We start from the raw sequence: 27,978 nt of genomic DNA, 5'->3' as shown, positions 1-27,978 counted from the left end.
GGCACATGACTATCTGTTCACATGTATTGATATTGTGAGTGCCATCTATCTAGCCCTAGTATTTTTGATATCTCAAAAGGGCGCTTGTACTCAATACTGTGCAAAGGGGGTGAATACTTATGTCCGTGTGATATTTCAGTTTTTCTTTTTTAATAAATTCGCAAAAAATTCTACATTTCTGTTTGTTCAGGCATGATTTAATATATATCTCAGAATGCAGCTGAATAGTATTGCTAATTATTCCATATAAATAGAAAATTATGTAGAAACCCAAAGTTTTGATAAGTGTATGAAAATACACCAATATTAACTATTTGTGCTATTTTAGGCCCAAATTTGGTCTATATGTATAACAGTCAGGAGTTGGGGCGAAGAAATATGTGTTACATGCGCGATGAATTGCAAATATATTCTGAAGTGTATGGCATTTTGAGAAATGTGTAGCATAACCAATTACCTATCACGGCCACTAGATGGCAGAATATCATATTAATTATGCATTGGGGTTTACTTTTGGAAACTTACAAAGGCGGTGTGTATGTGCACAGGATGACTTATTTTGTTTTTATAATCACTAGTATTCATATTAATAGTTACTTTTAACCATCCTTTTAGAGTGTCTAGTAGTTTTATATTCTTTGTCTGATATATTTCTACACAAAGCTTCAAAACTATTTTGTGCTTTATAATGTATCACAGTAGTTTCATGTGAAGTTACATCTTAGGCGCTGTTCAGACTATTGTAATATCTGTAGCTTAAAATAGAGCCAAATAGCTACTTTCAAATCCGGACATACACCATTGATTTTCTTCACAAATGGATCCAATATACACTATATCTCCTTCCTCTATATATATAGTTTGTAACATTCTGGCTCAAATACAGACGGCAGGCAGCCTATTTACACGGCACTTTATAAAATCTTTCGTTTGAAAGGTTATTCTGTATTTCTAAAGCGCAACTCTGGCTCGATAAGCGAGTAATTCTAAAAGCACGGTCAAACATATGTATCACAGTTTGTTTTTCTGCTTTATGGTTTAAAGTTATAAGCATTTAAATATTAATTTTCTCATTAGATATGTGACTTGCGCTATTTATTTGCTTAGGCTAGATCATTTACAGTTTAACAATACATTTTATCACAAAAAATGACCTTATCTGGGTACCTAGAAATAACCTATCAGCATTAGTAAGCCACTTTCTTTTTGCATTATCAAGAACCCTTGGGTTAAGATAACGTAAGTTTATATGCATAAATCATTTAATATAGCGCACCAAACACTGAACTGCCGCAAACAAAACATATAAGGTTAAAAATATGAATATTATTGAATATAATGTTTTACTTTTGTTTACAGTATTTTATTTTCCGGGTGCTACTTTTGTTCATGTACTACTGGCTTCTTCTTCAGCTGTGATTTTTACCAGTGATCCCTTAACCAAGAAAAATCAGGAGAAACACATCTGTTATACCAAATGTTTAAGGCCGCCAAAGCACGGATTCAAAATGGCTCTATAATGGACAATTCATTTACCCATATTTATATAGAAAAGGTAAAAATCACAGCTGAAGAAGAAGCCAGTAGTACATGAACAAAAGTAGCACCCGGAAAATAAAATACTGTAAACAAAAGTAAAACATTATATTCAATAATATTCATATTTTTAACCTTATATGTTTTGTTTGCGGCAGTTCAGTGTTTGGTGCGCTATATTAAATGATTTATGCATATAAACTTACGTTATCTTAACCCAAGGGTTTTTGATAATGCAAAAAGAAAGTGGCTTACTAATGCTGATAGGTTATTTCTAGGTACCCAGATAAGGTCATTTTTTGTGATAAAATGTATTGTTAAACTGTAAATGATCTAGCCTAAGCAAATAAATAGCGCAAGTCACATATCTAATGAGAAAATTAATATTTAAATGCTTATAACTTTAAACCATAACGCAGAAAAACAAACTGTGATACATATGTTTGACCGTGCTTTTAGAATTATTCGCTTATCGAGCCAGAGTTGCGCTTTAGAAATACAGAATAACCTTTCAAACGAAAGATTTTATAAAGTGCAGTGTAAATAGGCTGCCTGCCGTCTGTATTTGAGCCAGAATGTTACAAACTATATATATAGAGGAAGGAGATATAGTGTATATTGGATCCATTTGTGAAGAAAATCAATGGTGTATGTCCGGATTTGAAAGTAGCTATTTGGCTCTATTTTAAGCTACAGATATTACAATAGTCTGAACAGCGCCTAAGATGTAACTTCACATGAAACTACTGTGATACATTATAAAGCACAAAATAGTTTTGAAGCTTTGTGTAGAAATATATCAGACAAAGAATATAAAACTACTAGACACTCTAAAAGGATGGTTAAAAGTAACTATTAATATGAATACTAGTGATTATAAAAACAAAATAAGTCATACCTGTGCACATACACACCGCCTTTGTAAGTTTCCAAAAGTAAACCCCAATGCATAATTAATATGATATTCTGCCATCTAGTGGCCGTGATAGGTAATTGGTTATGCTACACATTTCTCAAAATGCCATGCACTTCAGAATATATTTGCAATTCATCACGCATGTAACATATATTTCTTCGCCCCAACTCCTGACTGTTATACATATAGACCAAATTTGGGCCTAAAATAGCACAAATAGTTAATATTGGTGTATTTTCATACACTTATCAAAACTTTGGGTTTCTACATAATTTTCTATTTATATGGAATAATTAGCAATACTATTCAGCTGCATTCTGAGATATATATTAAATCATGCCTGAACAAACAGAAATGTAGAATTTTTTGCGAATTTATTAAAAAAGAAAAACTGAAATATCACACGGACATAAGTATTCACCCCCTTTGCACAGTATTGAGTACAAGCGCCCTTTTGAGATATCAAAAATACTAGGGCTAGATAGATGGCACTCACAATATCAATACATGTGAACAGATAGTCATGTGCCGTGCTTTGCACCATTGTGCTTGCTGTGGCCCATTAAATAAACCTGGGATCCTGAGAGCCCTAGTAAGGCCCCATAGATAGATGGCACGTAACGCAGTACACATAAATAAGCTTGCGCTTTAGAAATACAGAATAACCTTTCAAACGAAAGATTTTATAAAGCACCGTGTAAATAGGATGCCTGCCGTCTGTATTTGAACCAGGATGTTACAAACTACATATATATATATATATATATACAGTGGGGCAAAAAAGTATTTAGTCAGTCAGCAATAGTGCAAGTTCCACCACTTAAAAAGCTGAGAGGCGTCTGTAATTTACATCATAGGTAGACCTCAACTATGGGAGACAAACTGAGAAAAAAATCCAGAAAATCACATTGTCTGTTTTTTTAACATTTTATTTGCATATTATGGTGGAAAATAAGTATTTGGTCATAAACAAAATTTCATCTCAATACTTTGTAATATATCCTTTGTTGGCAATGAGAGAGGTCAAACGTTTTCTGTAAGTCTTCACAAGGTTGCCACACACTGTTGTTGGTATGTTGGCCTATTCCTCCATGCAGATCTCCTCTAGAGCAGTGATGTTTTTGGCTTTTCGCTTGGCAACACGGACTTTAACTCCCTCCAAAGGTTTTCTATAGGGTTGAGATCTGGAGACTGGCTAGGCCACTCCAGGACCTTGAAATGCTTCTTACGAAGCCACTCCTTCGTTGCCCTGGCGGTGTGCTTTGGATCATTGTCATGTTGAAAGACCCAGCCACGTTTCATCTTCAATGCCCTTGCTGATGGAAGGAGGTTTGCACTCAAAATCTCACGATACATGGCCCCATTCATTCTTTCATGTACCCGGATTAGTCGTCCTGGCCCCTTTGCAGAGAAACAGCCCCAAAGCATGATGTTTCCACCACCATGCTTTACAGTAGGTATGGTGTTTGATGGATGCAACTCAGTATTCTTTTTCCTCCAGACACGACAAGTTGTGTTTCTACCAAACAGTTCCAGTTTGGTTTCATCAGACCATAGGACATTCTCCCAAAACTCCTCTGGATCATCCAAATGCTCTCTAGCAAACTTCAGACGGGCCCGGACATGTACTGGCTTAAGCAGTGGGACACGTCTGGCACTGCAGGATCTGAGTCCATGGTTGCGTAGTGTGTTACTTATGGTAGGCCTTGTTACATTGGTCCCAGCTCTCTGCAGTTCATTCACTAGGTCCACCTGCGTGGTTCTGGGATTTTTGCTCACCGTTCTTGTGATCATTCTGACCCCACGGGGTGGGATTTTGCGTGGAGCCCCAGATCGAGGGAGATTATCAGTGGTCTTGTATGTCTTCCATTTTCTAATTATTGCTCCCACTGTTGATATCTTCACTCCAAGCTGGTTGGCTATTGCAGATTCAGTCTTCCCAGCCTGGTGCAGGGCTACAATTTTGTTTCTGGTGTCCTTTGACAGCTCTTTGGTCTTCATCATAGTGGAGTTTGGAGTCAGACTGTTTGAGGGTGTGCACAGGTGTCTTTTTATACTGATAACAAGTTTAAACAGGTGCCATTACTACAGGTAATGAGTGGAGGAAAGAGGAGACTCTTAAAGAAGAAGTTACAGGTCTGTGAGAGCCAGAAATCTTGATTGTTTGTTTCTGACCAAATACTTATTTTCCACCATAATATGCAAAAAAATGATAAAAAAACAGACAATGTGATTTTCTGGATTTTTTTTTCTCAGTTTGTCTCCCATAGTTGAGGTCTACCTATGATGTAAATTACAGACGCCTCTCATCTTTTTAAGTGGTGGAACTTGCACTATTGCTGACTGACTAAATACTATTTTGCCCCACTGTATATATATACTAGACTGTGGCCCGATTCTAACGCATCGGGTATTCTAGAATATGCATGTCCCCGTAGTATATGGACAATGATGATTCCAGAATTCGTGGCAGACTGTGCCCGTCGCTGATTGGTCGAGGCAACCTTTATGACATCATCGTCGCCATGGCAACCATTATGACATCTACATCGATACTGTGCCCGTCGCTGAATCAGAAACGTGGGATTTCTACATCCTTTATGACATCATCGTCGCTGTGCCGGTCGCTGATTGGTCGAGGCCTGGCGGCCTCGACCAATCAGAGACGTGGGATTTCCAGGACAGACAGACAGAAAGACAGACAGACGGAAAAACCCTTAGACAATTATATATATAGATATATATATGGCCCGATTCTAACGCATCGGGTATTCTAGAATATGCATGTCCCCAGGAACACATGGGCTACTTGCACAGTGAACAAGTCTGTATGATCATGTTCACACACCACCAAGAAACCTGAAGACACAAAAGAGAATAGTAAAACCAAAAACACTTAGTTTGAAAAAATGTTGCAGTAATCCGCAAGTGCTAGTAAAAGATACATAAATACATCAGATAGGGATTGCATACATTAGTTAGGGCTGCTCTGATAAGGGTATACCGTGAAGATTGGTAGAGCAGCTTAGTATACATTTTTTGCAAAAAACGTATCAACCAAATACCCTGTTTTTTACATCTTTTACTAGCACTTGCGGATTACTGCAACATTTTTTCAAACTGAGTGTTTTTGGTTTTACTATTCTCTTTTGTGTCTTCAGGTTTCTTGGTGGTGTGTGAACATGATCATACAGACTTATTCACTGTGCAAGTAGCCCATGTGTTCCTGTTTCCATAATTGTTCTCTTGTGTCTACAAGACTGGGGAGTTCCACCACTGCTCTTGGGCTATCTGCACAAAAGCTGTTCTACCCTGTATGCACACATGGATTTTTCCTCTCTGAACCCTGTTCACACAGGTTATATACAGATGATCAGGTTTTTAAATACATCAGATAGGGATTGCATACATTAGTTAGGACTGCTCTGATAAGGGTATACCGTGAAGATTGGTAGAGCAGCTTAGTATACATTTTTTGCAAAAAACGTATCAACCAAATACCCTGTTTTTTACATCTTTTACTAGCACTTGCGGATTACTGCAACATTTTTTCAAACTGAGTGTTTTTGGTTTTACTATTCTCTTTTGTGTCTTCAGGTTTCTTGGTGGTGTGTGAACATGATCATACAGACTTGTTCACTGTGCAAGTAGCCCATATGTTCCTGTTTTCATAATTGTTCTCTTGTGTCTACAAGACTGGGGAGTTCCACCACTCCTCTTGGGCTATCTGCACAAAAGCTTTTCTACCCTGTATGCACACATGGATTTTTCCTCTCTGAACCCTGTTCACACAGGTTATATACAGATGATCAGGTTTTTAAATACATCAGATAGGGATTGCATACATTAGTTAGGACTGCTCTGATAAGGGTATACCGTGAAGATTGGTAGAGCAGCTTAGTATACATTTTTTGCAAAAAACGTATCAACCAAATACCCTGTTTTTTACATCTTTTACTAGCACTTGCGGATTACTGCAACATTTTTTCAAACTGAGTGTTTTTGGTTTTACTATTCTCTTTTGTGTCTTCAGGTTTCTTGGTGGTGTGTGAACATGATCATACAGACTTGTTCACTGTGCAAGTAGCCCATGTGTTCCTGTTTCCATAATTGTTCTCTTGTGTCTACAAGACTGGGGAGTTCCACCACTCCTCTTGGGCTATCTGCACAAAAGCTGTTCTACCCTGTATGCACACATGGATTTTTCCTCTCTGAACCTTGTTCACACAGGTTATATACAGATGATCAGGTTTTTAAATACATCAGATAGGGATTGCATACATTAGTTAGGACTGCTCTGATAAGGGTATACCGTGAAGATTGGTAGAGCAGCTTAGTATACATTTTTTGCAAAAAACGTATCAACCAAATACCCTGTTTTTTACATCTTTTACTAGCACTTGCGGATTACTGCAACATTTTATCAAACTGAGTGTTTTTGGTTTTACTATTCTCTTTTGTGTCTTCAGGTTTCTTGGTGGTGTGTGAACATGATCATACAGACTTGTTCACTGTGCAAGTAGCCCATGTGTTCCTGTTTCCATAATTGTTCTCTTGTGTCTACAAGACTGGGGAGTTCCACCACTCCTCTTGGGCTATCTGCACAAAAGCTGTTCTACCCTGTATGCACACATGGATTTTTCCTCTCTGAACCCTGTTCACACAGGTTATATACAGATGATCAGGTTTTTAAATACATCAGATAGGGATTGCATACATTAGTTAGGACTGCTCTGATAAGGGTATACCGTGAAGATTGGTAGAGCAGCTTAGTATACATTTTTTGCAAAAAACGTATCAACCAAATACCCTGTTTTTTACATCTTTTACTAGCACTTGCGGATTACTGCAACATTTTTTCAAACTGAGTGTTTTTGGTTTTACTATTCTCTTTTGTGTCTTCAGGTTTCTTGGTGGTGTGTGAACATGATCATACAGACTTGTTCACTGTGCAAGTAGCCCATGTGTTCCTGTTTCCATAATTGTTCTCTTGTGTCTACAAGACTGGGGAGTTCCACCACTCCTCTTGGGCTATCTGCACAAAAGTTGTTCTACCCTGTATGCACACATGGATTTTTCCTCTCTGAACCCTGTTCACACAGGTTATATACAGATGATCAGGTTTTTAAATACATCAGATAGGGATTGCATACATTAGTTAGGACTGCTCTGATAAGGGTATACCGTGAAGATTGGTAGAGCAGCTTAGTATACATTTTTTGCAAAAAACGTATCAACCAAATACCCTGTTTTTTACATCTTTTACTAGCACTTGCGGATTACTGCAACATTTTTTCAAACTGAGTGTTTTTGGTTTTACTATTCTCTTTTGTGTCTTCAATATGCATGTCCCCGTAGTATATGGACAATGATGATTCCAGAATTCGCGGAAGATTGTGCCCGTCGCTGATTGGTCGAGGCAACCTTTATGACATCATCGTCGCCATGGCAACCATTATGACATCTACGTCGATACTGTGCCCGTCGCTGGATCAGAAACGTGGGATTTCTACGTCCTTTATGACATCATCGTCGCTGTGCCCGTCGCTGATTGGTCGAGGCCTGGCGGCTTCAACCAATCAGAGACGCGGGATGTCTACGTCCTTTATGACATCATCGTCGCTGTGCCCGTCGCTGATTGGTCGAGGCCTGGCGGCTTCGACCAATCAGAGACGTGGGATTTCTATGTCGATACTGTGCTCGTCGCTGATTGGTCGAAGGCCTGGCGGCCTCGACCAATCAGAGACCTGGGATTTCCAGGACAGACAGACAGAAAGACAGACAGACAGACGGAAAAACCCTTAGACAATTATATATATAGATATATATATATATAGAATGGCGATATAGTGTATATTGGATCCATTTGTGAAGAAAATCAATGGTGTATGTCCGGGTTTGAAAGTAGCTATTTGGCGCTATTTTAAGCTACAGATATTACAATAGTCTGAACAGGGCCTAAGATGTAACTACACATGAAACTACTATGATACATTATAAACTACAAAATAGTTTTGTAGCTTTGTGTAGAAATATATCAGACATAGAATATAAAACTACTAGGGAAAAGGATTCTATTTGTAGGATGTCTCTTACGCATGTAACACCCCTTTAGGGCTACCACGGTACACTGGGTGTTATGGGGGGTCTCACCTCTCCAGGGCGCAGTGCCTCCACCCGAATCTTGATTGGAGTTCTCTCTCTGGGACTGCAGAAGGGCTATTATCTTCTGCCAGGGGCTGATTCGGGAAACCCCTGCCACTCTCAGTACACACTCACAGGGATCAGGAGTAAAACAGTTTAACAGGTTTATTGCTATGCAGCTTAAATTAGATGGATTTAAAAGAATAACATGAAATACAAATAACTGTGCTCTGTCAAGGTCATATACACATCTCACTCTAATTCTACTTCAACCCTGCAAGTATAACGTAGTAGGGTTTTTTGTTTGTTTCTTCTAGTTTAAGTCAGTCCAATCGTTGGGGCCCAGTTGCCGCGGATGCAGGCGCGCAAATTAAAACAGTTGGTGCACTTAGACGAATATAACTGGCAATAGTCTGAGCTGTAATGTACTCACTGTAAATAACGCTGGTAGGACCACAAGTCTTAGAAAGTCACTCACGGCACGTCTCTAACGGTCGGATGGTTCTCTGGACACCAGCTGGGGGCGGCCGGATTCAGTCCTTTATACGGTGGGAGTGCAGGCAGAACTCTCCAAGTTTTTGATGCAACTTGCTCCAGAGGGTAACACAAAGTCGCACTCTCTCCAGCAACACGAGTATATCCGGGAGGACAGCAACCCTGCAGCATGGGGCCAGGCAAGTCCCCTGTGCTCCGTCTCTCCCAACAAGATACCACGCTCTTTTCTTCCTGTGTCTTCTTAGTTTCACTTTCTCCCCAGCTCCTGTCTCCAAGTCCCTCCTCCTCCAATCCAAGCTGTGTCATCTGACTCAAACAAGGATCCCTGGGAATTGTAGTCCAGGGGTCCTTGGGAATTGTAGTCCACTGCAGCTCAGAGGAAAATCTGCTAATGTCTGTAGGTCCTGGTATAACAGCAGCTGCAAAGCTCTTCTTAGTGTCTGTAAATCCCAGTATACCAGTAGCTGCCCTAACAGTTCCCAGTGCAGGTGTTACACTCTCCCCCTGGTGAGTCATTGAAAGTGTCCCATCACGACATGAGGACTCACCACCTGAAACATGAATGGGGGTTAAAGCATCCTGACTAACACCAAATTTACATGCACGCAAACCACCTCCTGGACACATAGGAGATACTGGGAAATAAGGCCAAACAGATTTTGAATTAAAGTGTATCAGCCGGGGGACCTCAGTGGTATGTCCCATTCTATCATAGGTCAGCATCATGGGTGGCCTAGTGTCCCGTTTGGGATGAGTGTGTACTGAGGGGGCCCCCTCCTCAGCTCCCGACTCTTGTCGGTCAAGAACGGGCTCCTCCAGGTGGATCTCTTCATTTAATAAATGTCCCTCTTCTGAACTCTCCCCCAATGGTGGGCAGAGCGCACTCGCCTCCTGACGAATGTCCTTTTTTTGTGCTTCCACGTCAGAAGTCTGGTTTTCGGGGCCCCCCCCTATGGGGCATGGGTCCTCAGTCCACCTGTAGCTCCATTGACCTTCAGATCCCCATTCATCCCCAGACTCGCTGTCACTCCCTCCTGAAGCAACTCCAGGCTGGGGTGGTTGTTGACACCTACGACTTCTCCTATTGCATGGAAGGTTTGTATGACCTCCTTGGGTTGGCAATGGCGGTAACAGGATGTTTTTTCCCACAGGCAACAAATGGTGTCGATGATAGGTTTTGACAGCTCCACTCCCTTTCTCGGGCTTCACTCTGTAGGCCGGGACACCAGGCAGCTTCTCCATCACCACATAAGGGTCAGTACACCACCGATCAGCAAGCTTATGCTTCCCAGGAAGACCTAGAAGTTGGATAAGAACTCTATCTCCAGGCAGTAAAACTTGTTCCCGAACTCTACAGTCGTAGCGAGTCTTATTGCGCTTCCCTGACCGACCAGAGGCCTGCTCTGCCAATCTGTACGCTTTTTCCAAATCTTCTTTTAGCTGGGACACATATTTTAAATAGGTCTTCCCATTAGAATTTTCAAAGGATGTCCCAAAACTAATATCCACTGGTAGCCGAGCTTTTCTTCCAAACATGAGAAAATAGGGCGAGTATCCCGTTGACTCATTTGTGGTGCAATTGTAGGCATGAACCAACTGACTCACATGCCTGCTCCATTGTCCCTTCTTCCTGGGATCCAAAGTGCCTAACATGTTCAGAAGGGTACGGTTGAACCTCTCAGGTTGAGGGTCCCCTTGGGGGTGATACGGGGTGGTTCTGGATTTCTTGATCCCACAGATAGCGCATAGCTCCTTGATTAGTCTACTTTCAAAATCTCTTCCTTGATCGGTATGGATGCGGGCAGGCAGCCCATAATGCACGAAGAACTTTTCCCATAGTGTTTTTGCTACAGTAGTTGCCCTTTGATCTTTGGTGGGGTAGGCTTGGGCATATCGGGTGAAATGGTCAGTGACCACTAACACATTACTGACATTGCTTTCATCAGGCTCGATGGAGAGGAAATCAATGCACACTAGCTCAAGTGGGCCATCACTGGTAATGTTCACAAGGGGGGCTGTTCTCAAAGGCAAGGTTTTTCTCAACACACATCGGGAGCATGATTTGCAGTAGTCTTCAATATCCGCTTCCATCCGAGGCCAGTAAAATCGGTCAGCCACAAGACTCGTGGTCTTTTCGATGCCAAGATGTCCATGGTCATCATGCAGGGACTTCATGACCATCCTCCGGAATCGGGTGGGTAACACCAGCTGTCGGTGGACTCCTTCCTTCTGGCGCTTTGCCTCCCGGTATAGTAGTCCATTTCTTACTACCAGAGACTCTAGCTGCCGCGTCAGCAGGACAGATTCCTCTGTTCGTAATGCATTCTTTTCGGGCCTCCAGCCCCTCTTAACCCACCATCGGACCACCCCCACTGATCGATCCTCCTGCTGCGCCTTTTGGACTTGATTACGAGTCAGTTGAGGGAGAAAGTCTGGGGTTACATTTGTCACTTGGCAGTACAACAACGGGAGCGCTTCACTGGATACTCCTAGGAATTCAGCACAACCCTGCATAGGGAGAGCATTAGTTTGATGTCTATGGCACAGAGTCTTCACCTCAGGGGCAGGGACCTCTATCCATCCTCCTTCTTCTTCATTTAAGGGTTCCCTAGGCAGGCGAGAGAGTGTGTCTGCATCGATGTTACTGATCCCCGGTCGATATTTTAAGCTGAAATCGTACAAAGAGAGTGCGGCAAGCCACCGGTACCCCGTGGCATCCAGTTTTGCCGTGGTTCTCACGTAGGTTAATGGATTGTTGTCGGTATGAACCACAAAGGGTACCCCATAGAGGTAGTCATGCAGCGTGTCCACTACAGCCCATTTCAAGGCCAGAAACTCCAGTTTGTGGGCTGGGTAGTTGCGTTCACTGGGAGTCAATCCTCGACTAATGTAGTAGACGGGACGCAGACAGCCTTCATGGTCTTGATAAAGAATCCCTCCTAGCCCGTCAAGAGAAGCATCTACATGTAACACATATGGTTTGCTGGGGTCTGCATAGGCCAACACTGGGGTTTGGGTCAAGCATGACTTCAATTTCTCGAATGCCTCATCGCATGCCGGTGTCCATCTATCCCCAAAAAGTTCGTTAACTTTGAAGTAGACCTTCTTTCCTGACCTTGAGGAATGGGCTGTCCTCCCGGAAGGGGGATACCCCTGAGTAAGGGCAGTTAATGGCTTCGCAATCCGAGAGTACTGGGGTACAAATCTTCGGTAATATCCGCAAAATCGTAAAAAGGACCTAAGCTCCTTCAGTTTGGTGGGTTTTGGCCAGTTTACAACAGCCTCCACTTTGGCGGGGTCGGTGGAAATTCCTTCTCTGCTGACTATGTGCCCCACATATTTCACAGTCGTCTGGCAAATCCGGCACTTATCAAGGGACAACTTCAACCCAGCCTCCTTCAACCGATCCAGCACCTTGAACAACCGCTGGTTGTGTTCTTCCAGAGTCTTCCCAAAAACAATTAGATCATCGAGATAAACCAGGACCTCACGTAAGTGCATGTCCCCCACTACTTTGTCCATACATCTCTGAAAAGTGGCCGGAGCACCTGTCAGTCCTTGAGGCAGTCTCTGAAACTCGAAGAACCCAATGGGGCAGATAAAAGCAGTCTTCTCTTGATCTTCTTTTGACATGGGTATCTGATAGTAGCCACTCCGGAGATCTAACACAGAAAACCATTGGCTCCCTTGCAAGCAATCCAAAGCTTCATCGATTCTGGGCACAGTGTACTGGTCGGGGATCGTACGCTTATTCAAGGTTCGATAATCCACACACATCCGAATAGCTCCATTTTTCTTTCGAGCTATCACAATGGGGGAAGCATAAGGGCTACTAGATTCTATGATGACTCCTGTGTCTAACATACCGCGTAGATGCTGCCTGACATCTTCGATATCTGCTGGAGCCAATCTTCGGGACCTCTCTCGAAAAGGCTTTTGATCCTTCAACCGAATGCGATGCTCCACTCCATGAGCGAGGCCCATGTCCCATTCACCTAGAGAAAAAACTGCACCTCGCATCATCAGGCCATCAATGACCAACCCCCTCTCTTCTCCTTTTAGCTCGCTTCCTTCAAAACAAGGGTCAAAGCTTTCAGGCCGTAGTTCCCTCTTCTCCTCCTCCGTTCTCACATAGGCCTCCAGGCAGACTGGGTGGATGGATAGGGTCTGCGAGTAATTTTCTCCCCCAACTTCCCGACACCACTGAGCTAACGTACGGAAGATGTTGGCATTTGTTCCCACTATGACAGGTGTTTGTCTCTCATCTGCCTCGGCCTCTGGGCAGATTAACGCTATGATGGGTATCTCTTTATCCACTCCAACAACAGTCTCTGAGAATCGTAGCGTCACGGACACGTATCCTCTGTAGGGGTAGCTGTGCTCACTCAGTCCCCACACCACGAGTCCAGACAACGGTTTCAGAGGCACTTTGGATAAATATCTCTTATACCTTCCTTCAAAGATGATAGATACTTGAGTGTTGTGAATTCTGTGGCTGAATTCACTCCTGTGGTCACAAGTGGTACTGCAGCTTCTGGGCTTCCTCCCTCAGGTGTTCTGGTGAGCTCGTTGGCTGCCTTGTTATTTAACTCCACCTGATTCTGTCTTCCTTGCTCCTTGTCAATGTTCCAGTGTTGGATCTGAGCTTCTGGATCTTTCATGTGGCCTGCTGCTCTGCTTAGATAAGTGCTTCTTTGCTTTTGTTGCTGTTTTTTCTGTCCAGCTTGTCTATTCGTTTTTGCTGGAAGCTCTGAGACGCAAAGGGTGTACCGCCGTGCCGTTAGTTCGGCACGGTGCGTCTTTTTGCCCCCTTTGCGTGGTTTTTTGCTTTAGGGTTTTTTGTAGACTGCAAAGTTCTCTTTGCTATCCTCGCTCTATCTAGAATATCGGGCCTCACTTTGCTGAATCTATTTCATCCCTACGTTTTGTCTTTTCATCTTGCTAACAGTCATTATATGTGGGGGGCTGCCTTTTCCTTTGGGGTATTTCTCTGAGGCAAGTCAGGCTTGTATTTCTATCTTCAGGCTAGTCAGTTCCTCAGGCTGTGCCGAGTTGCATAGGTAGTGTCAGGCGCAATCCACAGCTGCCTTTAGTTGTGTTTAGGATAGGTTCAGGTATTGCGGTCTACAGAGATTCCACGTCTCAGAGCTCGTTCTATTGTTTTTGGGTTATTGTCAGATCACTGTATGTGCTCTGATTACTGCACACTGTGTTACTGGATTGCCTACATAACAGTACAAGGAGCCAAGCTAATGATTCTCAATAGAGGGAAAAAAGAAGTTCTGACATCATTTTTTTTTCTCAGCTCTGTGTTCAGTCTTTTTTTCCCCCTAGACATTAGGGTGCTTCAGGACACAGCTGTGGACATGGATATTCAGGCTCTGTGCTCTTCAATGGATAATCTCGTTATAAATGTACAAAAGATTCAAGATACAATTGATCAGAAATCTATGCTAGAACCAAGAATTCCTATTCCTGATTTGTTTTTTGGTGATAGAACTAAGTTTCTGAGCTTCAAAAATAATTGTAAGCTATTTCTGGCCTTGAAACCTCATTCTTCTGGTAATTCAGTTCAACAGGTTTTGATTATTATTTCTTTTTTGCGCGGCGACCCTCAGGACTGGGCATTTTCTCTTGCGCCAGGAGACCCTGCATTGAGTGGTGTCGATGCGTTTTTCCTGGCGCTCGGATTGCTGTATGATGAGCCTAATTCAGTGGATCAGGCTGAGAAAAATTTGCTGGCTTTGTGCCAGGGTCAGGATGATATAGAAGTATATTGTCAGAAATTTAGGAAGTGGTCAGTACTCACTCTGTGGAATGAATCTGCGCTGGCAGCTTTGTTCAGAAAGGGTCTCTCTGAGGCTCTTAAGGATGTCATGGTGGGTTTTCCTATGACTGCTGGTTTGAATAAGTCTATGTCTTTGGCCATTCAGATCGGTCGTCGCTTGCGCGAGCGTAAATCTGTGCACCATCTGGCGGTATTGTCTGAGATTAAACCTGAGCCTATGCAGTGCGATAGGACTATGACCAGAGTTGAACGGCAAGAACACAGACGTCTGAATGGGCTGTGTTTCTACTGTGGTGATTCCACTCATGCTATTTCTGATTGTCCTAAGCGCACTAAGCGGTTCGATAGGTCTGCCGTCATTGGTACTGTACAGTCCAAATTCCTTCTGTCCATTACCTTGATATGCTCTTTGTCATCGTATTCTGTCATGGCGTTTGTGGATTCAGGCGCTGCCCTGAATCTGATGGATTTGGATTATGCTAAACGTTGTGGGTTTTTCTTGGAGCCTTTGCGGTGTCCTATTCCGTTGAGAGGAATTGATGCTACACCTTTGGCCAAGAATAAACCTCAGTACTGGGCCCAGCTGACCATGTGCATGGCTCCTGCACATCAGGAAGTTATTCGCTTTCTGGTGCTACATAATCTGCATGATGTGGTCGTGTTGGGGTTGCCATGGCTACAAACCCATAATCCAGTATTGGATTGGAACTCTATGTCGGTATCCAGCTGGGGTTGTCAGGGGGTACATGGTGATGTTCCATTTTTGTCTATTTCGTCATCCACTCCTTCTGAGGTCCCAGAGTTCTTGTCTGATTATCAGGATGTATTTGAAGAGCCCAAGTCCGATGCCCTACCTCTGCATAGGGATTGTGATTGTGCTATCAATTTGATTCCTGGTAGTAAATTCCCTAAAGGTCATTTATTTAATTTATCCGTGCCTGAACACACCGCTATGCGCAGTTATGTGAAGGAATCCCTGGAGAAGGGACATATTCGCCCATCGTCATCACCACTGGGAGCAGGGTTCTTTTTTGTAGCCAAGAAGGATGGTTCGCTGAGACCGTGTATTGATTACCGCCTTCTTAATAAGATCACTGTTAAGTTTCAGTATCCCTTGCCATTGTTATCTGACTTGTTTGCTCGGATTAAGGGGGCTAGTTGGTTCACTAAGATAGATCTTCGTGGTGCGTATAATCTGGTGAGAATCAGGCAAGGAGATGAATGGAAAACGGCATTTAATACGCCCGAGGGTCATTTTGAGTATCTAGTGATGCCGTTCGGACTTGCCAATGCTCCATCTATTTTTCAGTCTTTTATGCATGACATCTTCCGTGAGTATCTGGATAAATTCCTGATTGTTTACTTGGATGACATTTTGATCTTCTCAGATGATTGGGAGTCTCATGTGAAGCAGGTCAGAATGGTTTTCCAGGTCCTGCGTGCTAATTCTTTGTTCGTGAAGGGATCAAAGTGTCTCTTCGGTGTGCAGAAAGTTTCATTTTTGGGGTTCATCTTTTCCCCTTCTACTATCGAGATGGATCCGGTTAAGGTCCAAGCCATCCAGGATTGGACTCAGCCGACATCTCTGAAAAGTCTGCAAAAGTTCCTGGGCTTTGCTAATTTTTATCTTCGCTTCATCTGTAATTTTTCTAGCATTGCCAAACCATTGACCGATTTGACCAAGAAGGGTGCTGATTTGGTTAATTGGTCTTCTGCTGCCGTGGAAGCTTTTCTGGAGTTAAAGCGTCGTTTTTGTTCTGCCCCTGTCTTGTGTCAACCAGATGTTTCTCTTCCGTTCCAGGTCGAGGTTGATGCTTCTGAGATTGGAGCAGGGGCGGTTTTGTCACAGAGAGGTTCTGGTTGCTCAGTGTTGAAACCATGTGCTTTCTTTTCCAGGAAGTTTTCTGCTGCTGAGCGTAATTATGATGTGGGCAACCGAGAGTTGCTGGCCATGAAGTGGGCATTTGAGGAGTGGCGTCATTGGCTTGAAGGAGCTAAGCATCGCGTGGTGGTATTGACTGATCATAAGAACCTTACTTATCTCGAGTCTGCCAAGCGCTTGAATCCTAGACAGGCCCGTTGGTCGTTATTTTTTGCTCGCTTCGATTTTGTGATTTCGTACCTTCCGGGCTCTAAAAATGTGAAGGCGGATGCTCTGTCTAGGAGTTTTGTGCCCGACTCTCTCGGGTTTATCTGAGCCGGCGAGTATCCTCAAGGAAGGAGTCATTGTGTCTGCCATCTCCCCTGATTTGCGGCGAGTGTTGCAAAAATTTCAGGCTAATAAACCTGATCGTTGTCCGGCCGAGAAACTGTTCGTCCCTGATAGGTGGACTAGTAAAGTTATCTCTGAACTTCATTGTTCGGTGTTGGCTGGTCATCCAGGAATCTTTGGTACCAGAGAGTTAGTGGCTAGATCCTTCTGGTGGCCATCTCTGTCACGGGATGTACGTACTTTTGTGCAGTCCTGTGGGATTTGTGCTAGGGCTAAGCCCTTCTGTTCACGTGCCAGTGGGTTGCTTTTGCCCTTGCCGGTCCCGAAGAGGCCTTGGACACATATTTCGATGGATTTCATTTCTGACCTTCCCGTTTCTCAAAAGATGTCAGTCATTTGGGTGGTCTGTGATCGCTTTTCTAAAATGGTCCATCTGGTGCCCTTGGTTAAATTGCCTTCCTCCTCTGATTTGGTGCCTTTGTTCTTCCAGCATGTGGTTCGTTTGCATGGCATTCCTGAGAATATTGTTTCTGACAGAGGTTCCCAGTTTGTTTCAAGGTTCTGGCGAGCCTTTTGTGGTAGGATGGGCATTGACCTATCTTTTTCCTCGGCTTTCCATCCTCAGACTAATGGCCAGACCGAACGAACCAATCAGACCTTGGAAACATATCTGAGATGTTTTGTTTCTGCAGACCAGGATGATTGGGTGTCCTTTTTGCCGTTGGCTGAGTTCGCCCTTAATAATCGGGCCAGCTCGGCTACCTTGGTCTCTCCATTTTTTTGCAATTCTGGGTTCCATCCTCGTTTCTCTTCAGGACAGGTTGAGTCTTCGGACTGTCCTGGTGTGGATTCTGTGGTGGACAGGTTGCAGCAGATCTGGACTCAGGTAGTGGACAATTTGACCTTGTCCCAGGAGAAGGCTCAACTTTTCGCTAATCGCAGACGCCGTGTGGGTCCCCGACTTCGTGTTGGGGATCTGGTTTGGTTATCTTCTCGTCATATTCCTATAAAGGTTTCCTCTCCTAAATTTAAACCTCGTTTTATTGGTCCGTATAGGATTTCTGAGATTCTCAGTCCTGTGTCCTTTCGTCTGACCCTCCCGGACTCCTTTTCCATACATAATGTATTCCATAGGTCGTTGTTGCGGAGATACGTGGCACCTATGGTTCCATCTGTTGAGCCTCCTGCCCCTGTTTTGGTGGAGGGGGAATTGGAGTATATTGTGGAGAAAATTTTGGATTCTCGTGTCTCTAGACGGAAACTCCAGTATCTGGTTAAATGGAAGGGTTATGCTCAGGAAGATAATTCCTGGGTTTTTGCCTCTGATGTCCATGCTCCAGATCTTGTTCGTGCCTTTCATGTGGCTCATCCTGGTCGGCCTGGGGGCTCTGGTGAGGGTTCGGTGACCCCTCCTCAAGGGGGGGGTACTGTTGTGAATTCTGTGGCTGAATTCACTCCTGTGGTCACAAGTGGTACTGCAGCTTCTGGGCTTCCTCCCTCAGGTGTTCTGGTGAGCTTGTTGGCTGCCTTGTTATTTAACTCCACCTGATTCTGTCTTCCTTGCTCCTTGTCAATGTTCCAGTGTTGGATCTGAGCTTCTGGATCTTTCCTGTGGCCTGCTGCTCTGCTTAGATAAGTGCTTCTTTGCTTTTGTTGCTGTTTTTTCTGTCCAGCTTGTCTATTCGTTTTTGCTGGAAGCTCTGAGACGCAAAGGGTGTACCGCCATGCCGTTAGTTCGGCACGGTGGGTCTTTTTGCCCCCTTTGCGTGGTTTTTTGCTTTAGGGTTTTTTGTAGACTGCAAAGTTCTCTTTGCTATCCTCGCTCTATCTAGAATATCGGGCCTCACTTTGCTGAATCTATTTCATCCCTACGTTTTGTCTTTTCATCTTGCTAACAGTCATTATATGTGGGGGGCTGCCTTTTCCTTTGGGGTATTTCTCTGAGGCAAGTCAGGCTTGTATTTCTATCTTCAGGCTAGTCAGTTCCTCAGGCTGTGCCGAGTTGCATAGGTAGTGTCAGGCGCAATCCACAGCTGCCTTTAGTTGTGTTTAGGATAGGTTCAGGTATTGCGGTCTACTGAGATTCCACGTCTCAGAGCTCGTTCTATTGTTTTTGGGTTATTGTCAGATCACTGTATGTGCTCTGATTACTGCACACTGTGTTACTGGATTGCCTACATAACACTTGAGACCCGCTATCCAGTAATACTGTGCAAGGTTGACCATTGATATATGCGGGGACATGTGGGGATGGTCCCACTAAACCTTCAGGCAGGGTTTTCGATGATGCACTATTAGATGGGGCGGTAGAGTAGGTCCTAGTTGCTGATGGGGGCTCAGTGTGGGGTTCTACTGGCCCCCTTTCCCGTTTCCCGACTGCCTCTGAGGGTGATGGGGAAGCTGTGAAGAGTTCTTTGAGCTCCACCTCTTTGGACACTGACAAGCTATATGGCCTGGACTCCCACAGACGAAGCACCCTTCTGGTTTCCTACTCTCCACTCTACCGAGATCTTCTTTCTCTCTTCCTGAAACCAGTGTTTTCTGCTCGGCTACCTCCGCAACACTTTGAAATCGCTGTATTGTCTTGGCCTGAGCACTTAACAGTTGTGTAATCTGCTCCCCCTGTTTCTCGATGACTTTCAACAGTTCTATGTGTCGGCATTCGGCTTCTGGCTTCAAGGCAACAGTAGTCACCCGAGGGGATGCCTTCTCTCTTGCGGCCAAAATAACCTCCTCCTTCCGAACTTCCTTAAGCAACTCATGAAAAGATCCAGGAATCTTCTCTCTATCACAAGACCTCATCCGCTGGGCAATTGGATCATGAGTGAGAGCTCCTCTGAGTACTTGTTCCAGGCGACACTGATCAACTTCTTGAGGGCTGATGCCACCTTTAGCTACTATTCTATGAACCAGCTTATCTAGTCGGTATAAATAGTCGGACATCTTCTCATCTGGCTGTTGGTAGGTGGTACGGAGTTTAAAGAGTAGATCAGTAGCATCTTCAGGGGATCCAAAAGCATCTTCTAAAGCATTCATATAATCTTGATAAGTTGCCAGAGACTTGCTCCGCCAAGCAGCCTGCACTACCTCCATAGCAGTACCCTTCAAGCTCTCTACTATTCTCTGCCTCTTTACAGCATCAGTGCACTGCCACTCTTCTAGGCACTGTAAAGTGACATCCCTCCAAGTATCATATCCTTCTTCTCCAGTAGGGGTGGGGAGGGCACCCGAGAAAATTCTTAGACGACGGTAGTTCCCTTCTGGTTGCATCTTGGCAAACTGACTGACTAACTTTTCCATAGCTGTCATAAGCACATCAGCAGGGGCCGCTGTCTCTTCAGGACGGAATCTAGGTGGAGTAGAAGGTGGAGATATACTAGTCTTTCTAGGCTGAGTGGTTGATTCCTGTTGCCGGGTCTCAACTTCGGACTCAGTAGGCCAAGTGATCTGCCATTGTCGACCATACTCTGAAGACACAACTACCATAGAGGGGAAGTATTCTTTCCTCAAGATCTGCCCCGTTGAAATCAGGGCTGTGGGTAACTGTCCCCCCTTTTCCTTCCGGCGATCAACCACTTTAGGGTGGGCAAGTTCAGTGAGTCGGTTAACTATTTCCAGTATCTCTTCATCAGACGCATCACAGAGCTCACCACTCACTGCAAAGCTTTGTTTGGCGGGAACATCCATCTCTTCACACCATAAATACACTTCTTGTTCTGTTAAAGTCTCCATAGTAAATACTCCTGTGTTAGTTCTAGATCTCAGCAGTGCCTCCACTGTAACACCCCTTTAGGGCTACCACGGTACACTGGGTGTTATGGGGGGTCTCACCTCTCCAGGGCGCAGTGCCTCCACCCGAATCTTGATTGGAGTTCTCTCTCTGGGACTGCAGAAGGGCTATTATCTTCTGCCAGGGGCTGATTCGGGAAACCCCTGCCACTCTCAGTACACACTCACAGGGATCAGGAGTAAAACAGTTTAACAGGTTTATTGCTATGCAGCATAAATTAGATGGATTTAAAAGAATAACATGAAATACAAATAAATGTGCTCTGTCAAGGTCATATACACATCTCACTCTAATTCTACTTCAACCCTGCAAGTATAATGTAGTAGGGTTTTTTGTTTGTTTCTTCTAGTTTAACTCAGTCCAAACGTTGGGGCCCAGTTGCCGCGGATGCAGGCGCGCAAATTAAAACAGTTGGTGCACTTAGACGAATATAACTGGCAATAGTCTGAGCTGTAATGTACTCACTGTAAATAACGCTGGTAGGGCCACAAGTCTCAGAAAGTCACTCACGGCACGTCTCTAACGGTCGGATGGTTCTCTGGACACCAGCTGGGGGCGGCCGGATTCAGTCCTTTATACGGTGGGAGTGCAGGCAGAAATCTCCAAGTTTTTGATGCAACTTGCTCCAGAGGGTAACACAAAGTCGCACTCTCTCCAGCAACACGAGTATATCCGGGAGGACAGCAACCCTGCAGCATGGGGCCAGGCAAGTCCCCTGTGCTCCGTCTCTCCCAACAAGATACCACGCTCTTTTCTTCCTGTGTCTTCTTAGTTTCACTTTCTCCCCAGCTCCTGCCTCCAAGTCCCTCCTCCTCCAATCCAAGCTGTGTCATCTGACTCAAACAAGGATCCCTGGGAATTGTAGTCCAGGGGTCTTTGGGAATTGTAGTCCACTACAGCTCAGAGGAAAATCTGCTAATGTCTGTAGGTCCTGGTATAACAGCAGCTGCAAAGCTCTTCTTAGTGTCTGTAAATCCCAGTATACCAGTAGCTGCCCTAACAGTTCCCAGTGCAGGTGTTACACGCATAAAACTAAAGAGGCATTTAATATGAATACTAGTGATTATAAAAAACAAAATAAGTCATCCTGTGCACATACACACCGCCTTTGTAAGTTTCCAAAAGTAACCCCCAATGTATAATTAATATGATATTCAGCCATCTAGTGGCCGTGATGGGTAATTGGTTATGCTACACATTTCTCAAAATGCCATACACTTCAGAATATATTTACAATTCATCACGCATGTAACACATATTTCTTCGACCCAACTCCTGACTGTTATGCATATAGACCAAATTTGAGCCTAAAATAGCACAAATAGTTAATATTGGTGTATTTTCATACACTTATCAAAACTTTGGGGTATGCTGATGTGCTCGAGCTAAAAGTTATACGATTGTTTCTTACGGGTTTTGGGCTAACCAAGAAGCTTTTTATGCATAATTTCATAGTAAAGTATGCCTATAGAAATCATTAGTCATTCAATATAAAATGGTTATTTTCTGAATTCGTCGTTATAAATCCAATTTCCAATGTCTCTGGTGTGCCCAGCATGTCTTGTAGAGATACAGCTGTGCCTGCCTGACCGAGATTTTACACAAAAAAACAAGAAAAAGCAGAGGCCATGCAAAAAAGGGGGGTCACCAGACAGCATGGATTTGTACAGAAATAAGCCAGTAGCAGTATCGAATACAAGAACAAATGACCCTCAGATAACAACTACATGCACAAAGAGAAAGCAAATACAGAAAGGGGTTCAGCAAACAGCCTGAATTTGTACAAAAATAAGCCAGTAGCAGTATAGTACTGTCAGTAAACCATTTTTATATTCTGTAAGAATTTTTATAGTATTGAAATGTCTTTGAGATGTTGTTTTATTGTGAGAAATAAAATCTTTTTAAATTTTACAATAACGTGTCTTTGGTTTTATATTCGTATAAAACACACCGCTTCTTACTTGCGTGTGTTGTAACATTGTTGCATATTATATATATATATATATATATATATATATATATAGGGACCCATATAATGAGAGTGGTGTTATAAACCACTGACCCTCATATAACAGCTACAGGCACAAAAAGAAAATCTGTCTTTTCTGTTTTGTGTAAATAAGTTGTATGTGTTGTGTGTGTTTTGTATGTTATGTGTGTTTGTTGTGTGTGGGTTCTGTGTTGTGTGTGTGTGTGTGTTCGTGCCTGCCTGACCGAGATTTTACACGTATGTTGTGTGTGTATGTTTGTCGTGTGTGTTGTATGTGTTGTGTGTTTTGTACAGTGGGGCAAAAAAGTATTTAGTCAGTCAGCAATAGTGCAAGTTCCACCACTTAAAAAGATGAGAGGCGTCTGTAATTTACATCATAGGTAGACCTCAACTATGGGAGACAAACTGAGAAAAAAAAATCCAGAAAATCACATTGTCTGTTTTTTTAACATTTTATTTGCATATTATGGTGGAAAATAAGTATTTGGTCAGAAACAAAATTTCATCTCAATACTTTCTAATATATCCTTTGTTGGCAATGACAGAGGTCAAACGTTTTCTGTAAGTCTTCACAAGGTTGCCACACACTGTTGTTGGTATGTTGGCCCATTCCTCCATGCAGATCTCCTCTAGAGCAGTGATGTTTTTGGCTTTTCGCTTGGCAACACGGACTTTCAACTCCCTCCAAAGGTTTTCTATAGGGTTGAGATCTGGAGACTGGCTAGGCCACTCCAGGACCTTGAAATGCTTCTTACGAAGCCACTCCTTCGTTGCCCTGGCGGTGTGCTTTGGATCATTGTCATGTTGAAAGACCCAGCCACGTTTCATCTTCAATGCCCTTGCTGATGGAAGGAGGTTTGCACTCAAAATCTCACGATGCATGGCCCCATTCATTCTTTCATGTACCCGGATCAGTCGTCCTGGCCCCTTTGCAGAGAAACAGCCCCAAAGCATGATGTTTCCACCACCATGCTTTACAGTAGGTATGGTGTTTGATGGATGCAACTCAGTATTCTTTTTCCTCCAAACACGACAAGTTGTGTTTCTACCAAACAGTTCCAGTTTGGTTCCATCAGACAATAGGACATTCTCCCAAAACTCCTCTGGATCATCCAAATGCTCTCTAGCAAACTTCAGACGGGCCCGGACATGTACTGGCTTAAGCAGTGGGACACGTCTGGCACTGCAGGATCTGAGTCCATGGTGGCGTAGTGTGTTACTTATGGTCGGCCTTGTTACATTGGTCCCAGCTCTCTGCAGTTCATTCACTAGGTCCCCCCGTGTGGTTCTGGGATTTTTGCTCACCGTTCTTGTGATCATTCTGACCCCACGGGGTGGGATTTTGCGTGGAGCCCCAGATCGAGGGAGATTATCAGTGGTCTTTTATGTCTTCCATTTTCTAATTATTGCTCCCACTGTTGATTTCTTCACTCCAAGCTGGTTGGCTATTGCAGATTCAGTCTTCCCAGCCTGGTGCAGGGCTACAATTTTGTTTCTGGTGTCCTTTGACAGCTCTTTCGTCTTCACCATAGTGGAGTTTGGAGTCAGACTGTTTGAGGGTGTGCACAGGTGTCTTTTTATACTGATAACAAGTTTAAACAGGTGCCATTACTACAGGTAATGAGTGGAGGAAAGAGGAGACTCTTAAAGAAGAAGTTACAGGTCTGTGAGAGCCAGAAATCTTGATTGTTTGTTTCTGACCAAATACTTATTTTCCACCATAATATGCAAATAAAATGTTAAAAAAACAGACAATGTGATTTTCTGGATTTTTTTTTCTCAGTTTGTCTCCCATAGTTGAGGTCTACCTATGATGTAAATTACAGACGCCTCTCATCTTTTTAAGTGGTGGAACTTGCACTATTGCTGACTGACTAAATACTTTTTTGCCCCACTGTATGTTATGTGTGTTTGTTGTGTGTGGGTTCTGTGTTGTGTGTGTGTGTGTGTTCGTGCCTGCCTGACCGAGATTTTACACAAAAACAAGGAAAACAGTAATACATGTGCAAAAGTAACACCAGGAAAATAAAATACTGCAACATAAGTAAACTAGATAATATTCATATTTTTAAAGAATCCAGTAATACATGTGCAAAAGTTACACCAATAGAAATGTAACACCAATAGAAATGTAAAAAAGCTTTAAAAGTCTGCATATGTTAGCTGTCTTTGAATAAAAAGGAGTCAAATTATAGACAGCACAGGCAAAGTGCATAAACATAATAACATAAATAAGTCCTAAATGCCTATTTCTTGTGTGTGTGTGTGTGTTCTGTGTGTTTGTTTTGTGTGTGTTGTGTGTGTCGCATGTGTTGTATGTGTTCTGTACGTTGTGTGTGTATGTTTGTCGTGCGTGTTGTATGTGTTGTGTGTGTTTTGTATGTTATGTGTGTTTGTTGTGTGTGGGTTCTGTGTTGTGTGTGTGTGTGTGTTTGTGCCTGCCTGACCGAGATTTTACACAAAAACAAGAAAAACAGTAATACATGTGCAAAAGTAACACCAGGAAAATAAAATACTGCAACATAACTAAACTAGATAATATTCATATTTTTAAAGAATCCAGTAATACATGTGCAAAAGTAACACCAATAGAAATGTAACACCAATAGAAATGTAAAAAAAGCTTTAAAAGTCTGCATATGTTAGCTGTCTTTGAATAAAAAGGAGTCAAATTATAGGCAGCACAGGCAAAGTGCAAAAACATAAGGTTAATAATATTCATATTTTTAAAAGACGCCAGTAATACATGTGCAAAAGTAACACCAGGAAAATAAAATACTGCAACATAATCTGCAACATAAGTAAACTAGATAATATTCATATTTTTAAAGAAGCCAGTAATACATGTGCAAAAGTAACACCAATAGAAATGTAACACCAATAGAAATGTAAAAAAAAAGCTTTAAAAGTCTGCATATGTTAGATGTCTTTGAATAAAAAGGAGTCAAATTATAGACAGCACAGGCACCTGTAAAATTAATATGTGCTAAAATAATGTAGAATTAAAGAAAGCTGGAATAATATATGGGAATGTGTCACACCCTTTTGAGATATCAAAAATACTATATGTGGACAGCATATTAATAAAGTGCAAAAATCACTGACCTATGTGGAATTTACATAATGGTCAGTAGAGACACAAATAACTTTTCTGTTTGTGAAGGTGACCATCATTTAGTTAATGGTCAGTAGAGACACAAATAACTTTTCTGAGAAAGCGAATACAAAAACAAATGACCTAGGTGTTATAAACCACTGACCCGCAGATAACCCTACATAACCCTACAGGTACAAACAGAAAATCTGTCTTTTTCTGTTTGTGAAAATAAGGTGACCCGCATTTAGTTAATGGTCAGTAGAGACACAAATAATTTTTCTGTTTGTGTAAATAAGGTGACCCGCATTTAGTTAATGGTCAGTAGAGACACAAATAACTTTTCTGTTTGTGTAAATAATGTGACCAGCATTTAGTTAATGGTCAGTAGAGACACAAATATACAGCTTGGTGTGTTATAAAACAAAGTTCTGCACTATATGTGTACACTGTGAATAAAACACAGCTTACAGAATCAAACTCGAGCTACGTATAAAATCTAATATAAAAGAAATACGAGAATAATACCAAATCAAACTATATCAAAAGGGGGAAATCAAACAAGGAGGGACAGCTGGATACCAGCCGTCAGACAAGGGGAGGGGAGGGGTTACACATTTTGATACACTTTGATAGGGGCGGGGCACCTGTCAGATTGAGTTTGACGAAACCACCCGATTATACACTACTCACATCTCTTTGGATTTCCCTGTTATCCTGACCAGTTCAGCAAAGCTAAGTTTTTGCTTGCTCTTTTCTGTCCATAGATTGTGGACTTATTCGTTCTGTGCTTTCTTTGTTTGTCCAGCTTATCAGTATGAATTAATTCTGTCTTGCTGGAAGTTCTGGGAAGCAGATTTACCCTCCACACCTTTAGTCAGGTGTGGAGATTTTTTGTAAACTCTGCATGGATTTTTTGTAGTGTTTTATACTGACCGCACAGTATTCCATCCTGTCCTATCTATTTAGCTAGACTGGCCTCCTGTGCTCATCCTGGTTTCATTCTGTGTATGTCTTTTCCCTCTCCACTCACAGTCATTATTTGTGGGGGGCTAATCTATCCTTTGGGGATTTTCTCTGAGGCAAGATAGCTCTCCTGCTTCTATCTTTAGGGGTAGTTAGATCTTAGGCTGTGACGAGGTGCCTAGGGAGAGTTAGGAGCATCCCACGGCTACTTCTAGTGTTGTGTTGAGCTTAGGGACTGCGGTCAGTACAGTTACCACGTCCTTCAGAGCTCGTTCCGTGTTGCTCCTGGACCACCGTATCATAACAGTAAGTTAGGTGGGAGCCTACCACTCTGTGCTATGTGTCTCTAAGTCCCTGCTGCCACTAAGTGTCTCAACAAGGTCTCTGATCGTTCACCTGTCCTGGGACAGGTACCTGTATGGCAGGCAGCTCGAGCCGTGTGTTCTGGGGTCCGTTCTTGGTGACTCCAGGCTCCTAGGTGCTGCTGTGCCACAGGTAATTGCGGGCAAAGTTTTGGTAGTACAATGCCCTCCGGTTTTGCTCCGTGTCGTGGAGTCCACGTAAGCCTAGGGCTCCCGCTTCCCGGCTCCTTGCGCTAAAGCTCTTCAGAGGCCTGCTCATAGCCTCCTGGAACTCTCACTTTCCTCTGTGCTCCACTCCTGTCTGCCCTCTCATACAGACTTTCTGCACTCACTGAACTCCCTCCGCCTCCAAACCAGGATTTTTATACAGGGAAGCTGTCCTAAAACAGGGATTTGAGCTCCCCCTCCTGGCCTGGAATTGGAAGGTGTTGTGTGTGTTTAAACCCACCAAAGAGAATCCCACTTGTCTCCAGACACGGCACTATCCTCCCCGTGAGGAAGACAGCACTACTGTGGTACCCGAACTCCTGGGGCGCCACACTTAGGTTTCCTGTCTTTCAGATGGTTCTAGGGCAACAGTGACAAGAAGCAAATACGCGAGCAGCCCTGGATAATCTGCACCGGCAGGATAAGATCCTGGAGGAAGACGGAACCTATGAGAAGAGAAGTAAATATAATGTAAGTG

General features: G+C 43.2%; 1 long non-coding RNA gene across 1 annotated transcript in view; it reads left to right on the top strand.

Moving 5' to 3' along the window:
* The window catches only part of LOC138657062 (uncharacterized), a 59,052-nt gene extending 31,095 nt beyond the window's left edge, over window positions 1-27,957 (top strand). Inside the window, exon 3 of the long non-coding RNA XR_011317005.1 lies at window positions 27,855-27,957. This is a non-coding gene — a long non-coding RNA (uncharacterized lncRNA). The remainder of the gene's footprint in view (window positions 1-27,854) is intronic.
* The last annotated feature ends 21 nt before the right edge of the window (window positions 27,958-27,978 follow it).

The sequence above is a fragment of the Ranitomeya imitator genome, chromosome 1, assembly GCF_032444005.1.
Source record: "Ranitomeya imitator isolate aRanImi1 chromosome 1, aRanImi1.pri, whole genome shotgun sequence".
NCBI lineage: Eukaryota > Metazoa > Chordata > Amphibia > Anura > Dendrobatidae > Ranitomeya > Ranitomeya imitator.
Note: the sequence above shows the minus strand (reverse complement) of the source record. Positions and strands in the feature narration are given on the sequence as shown.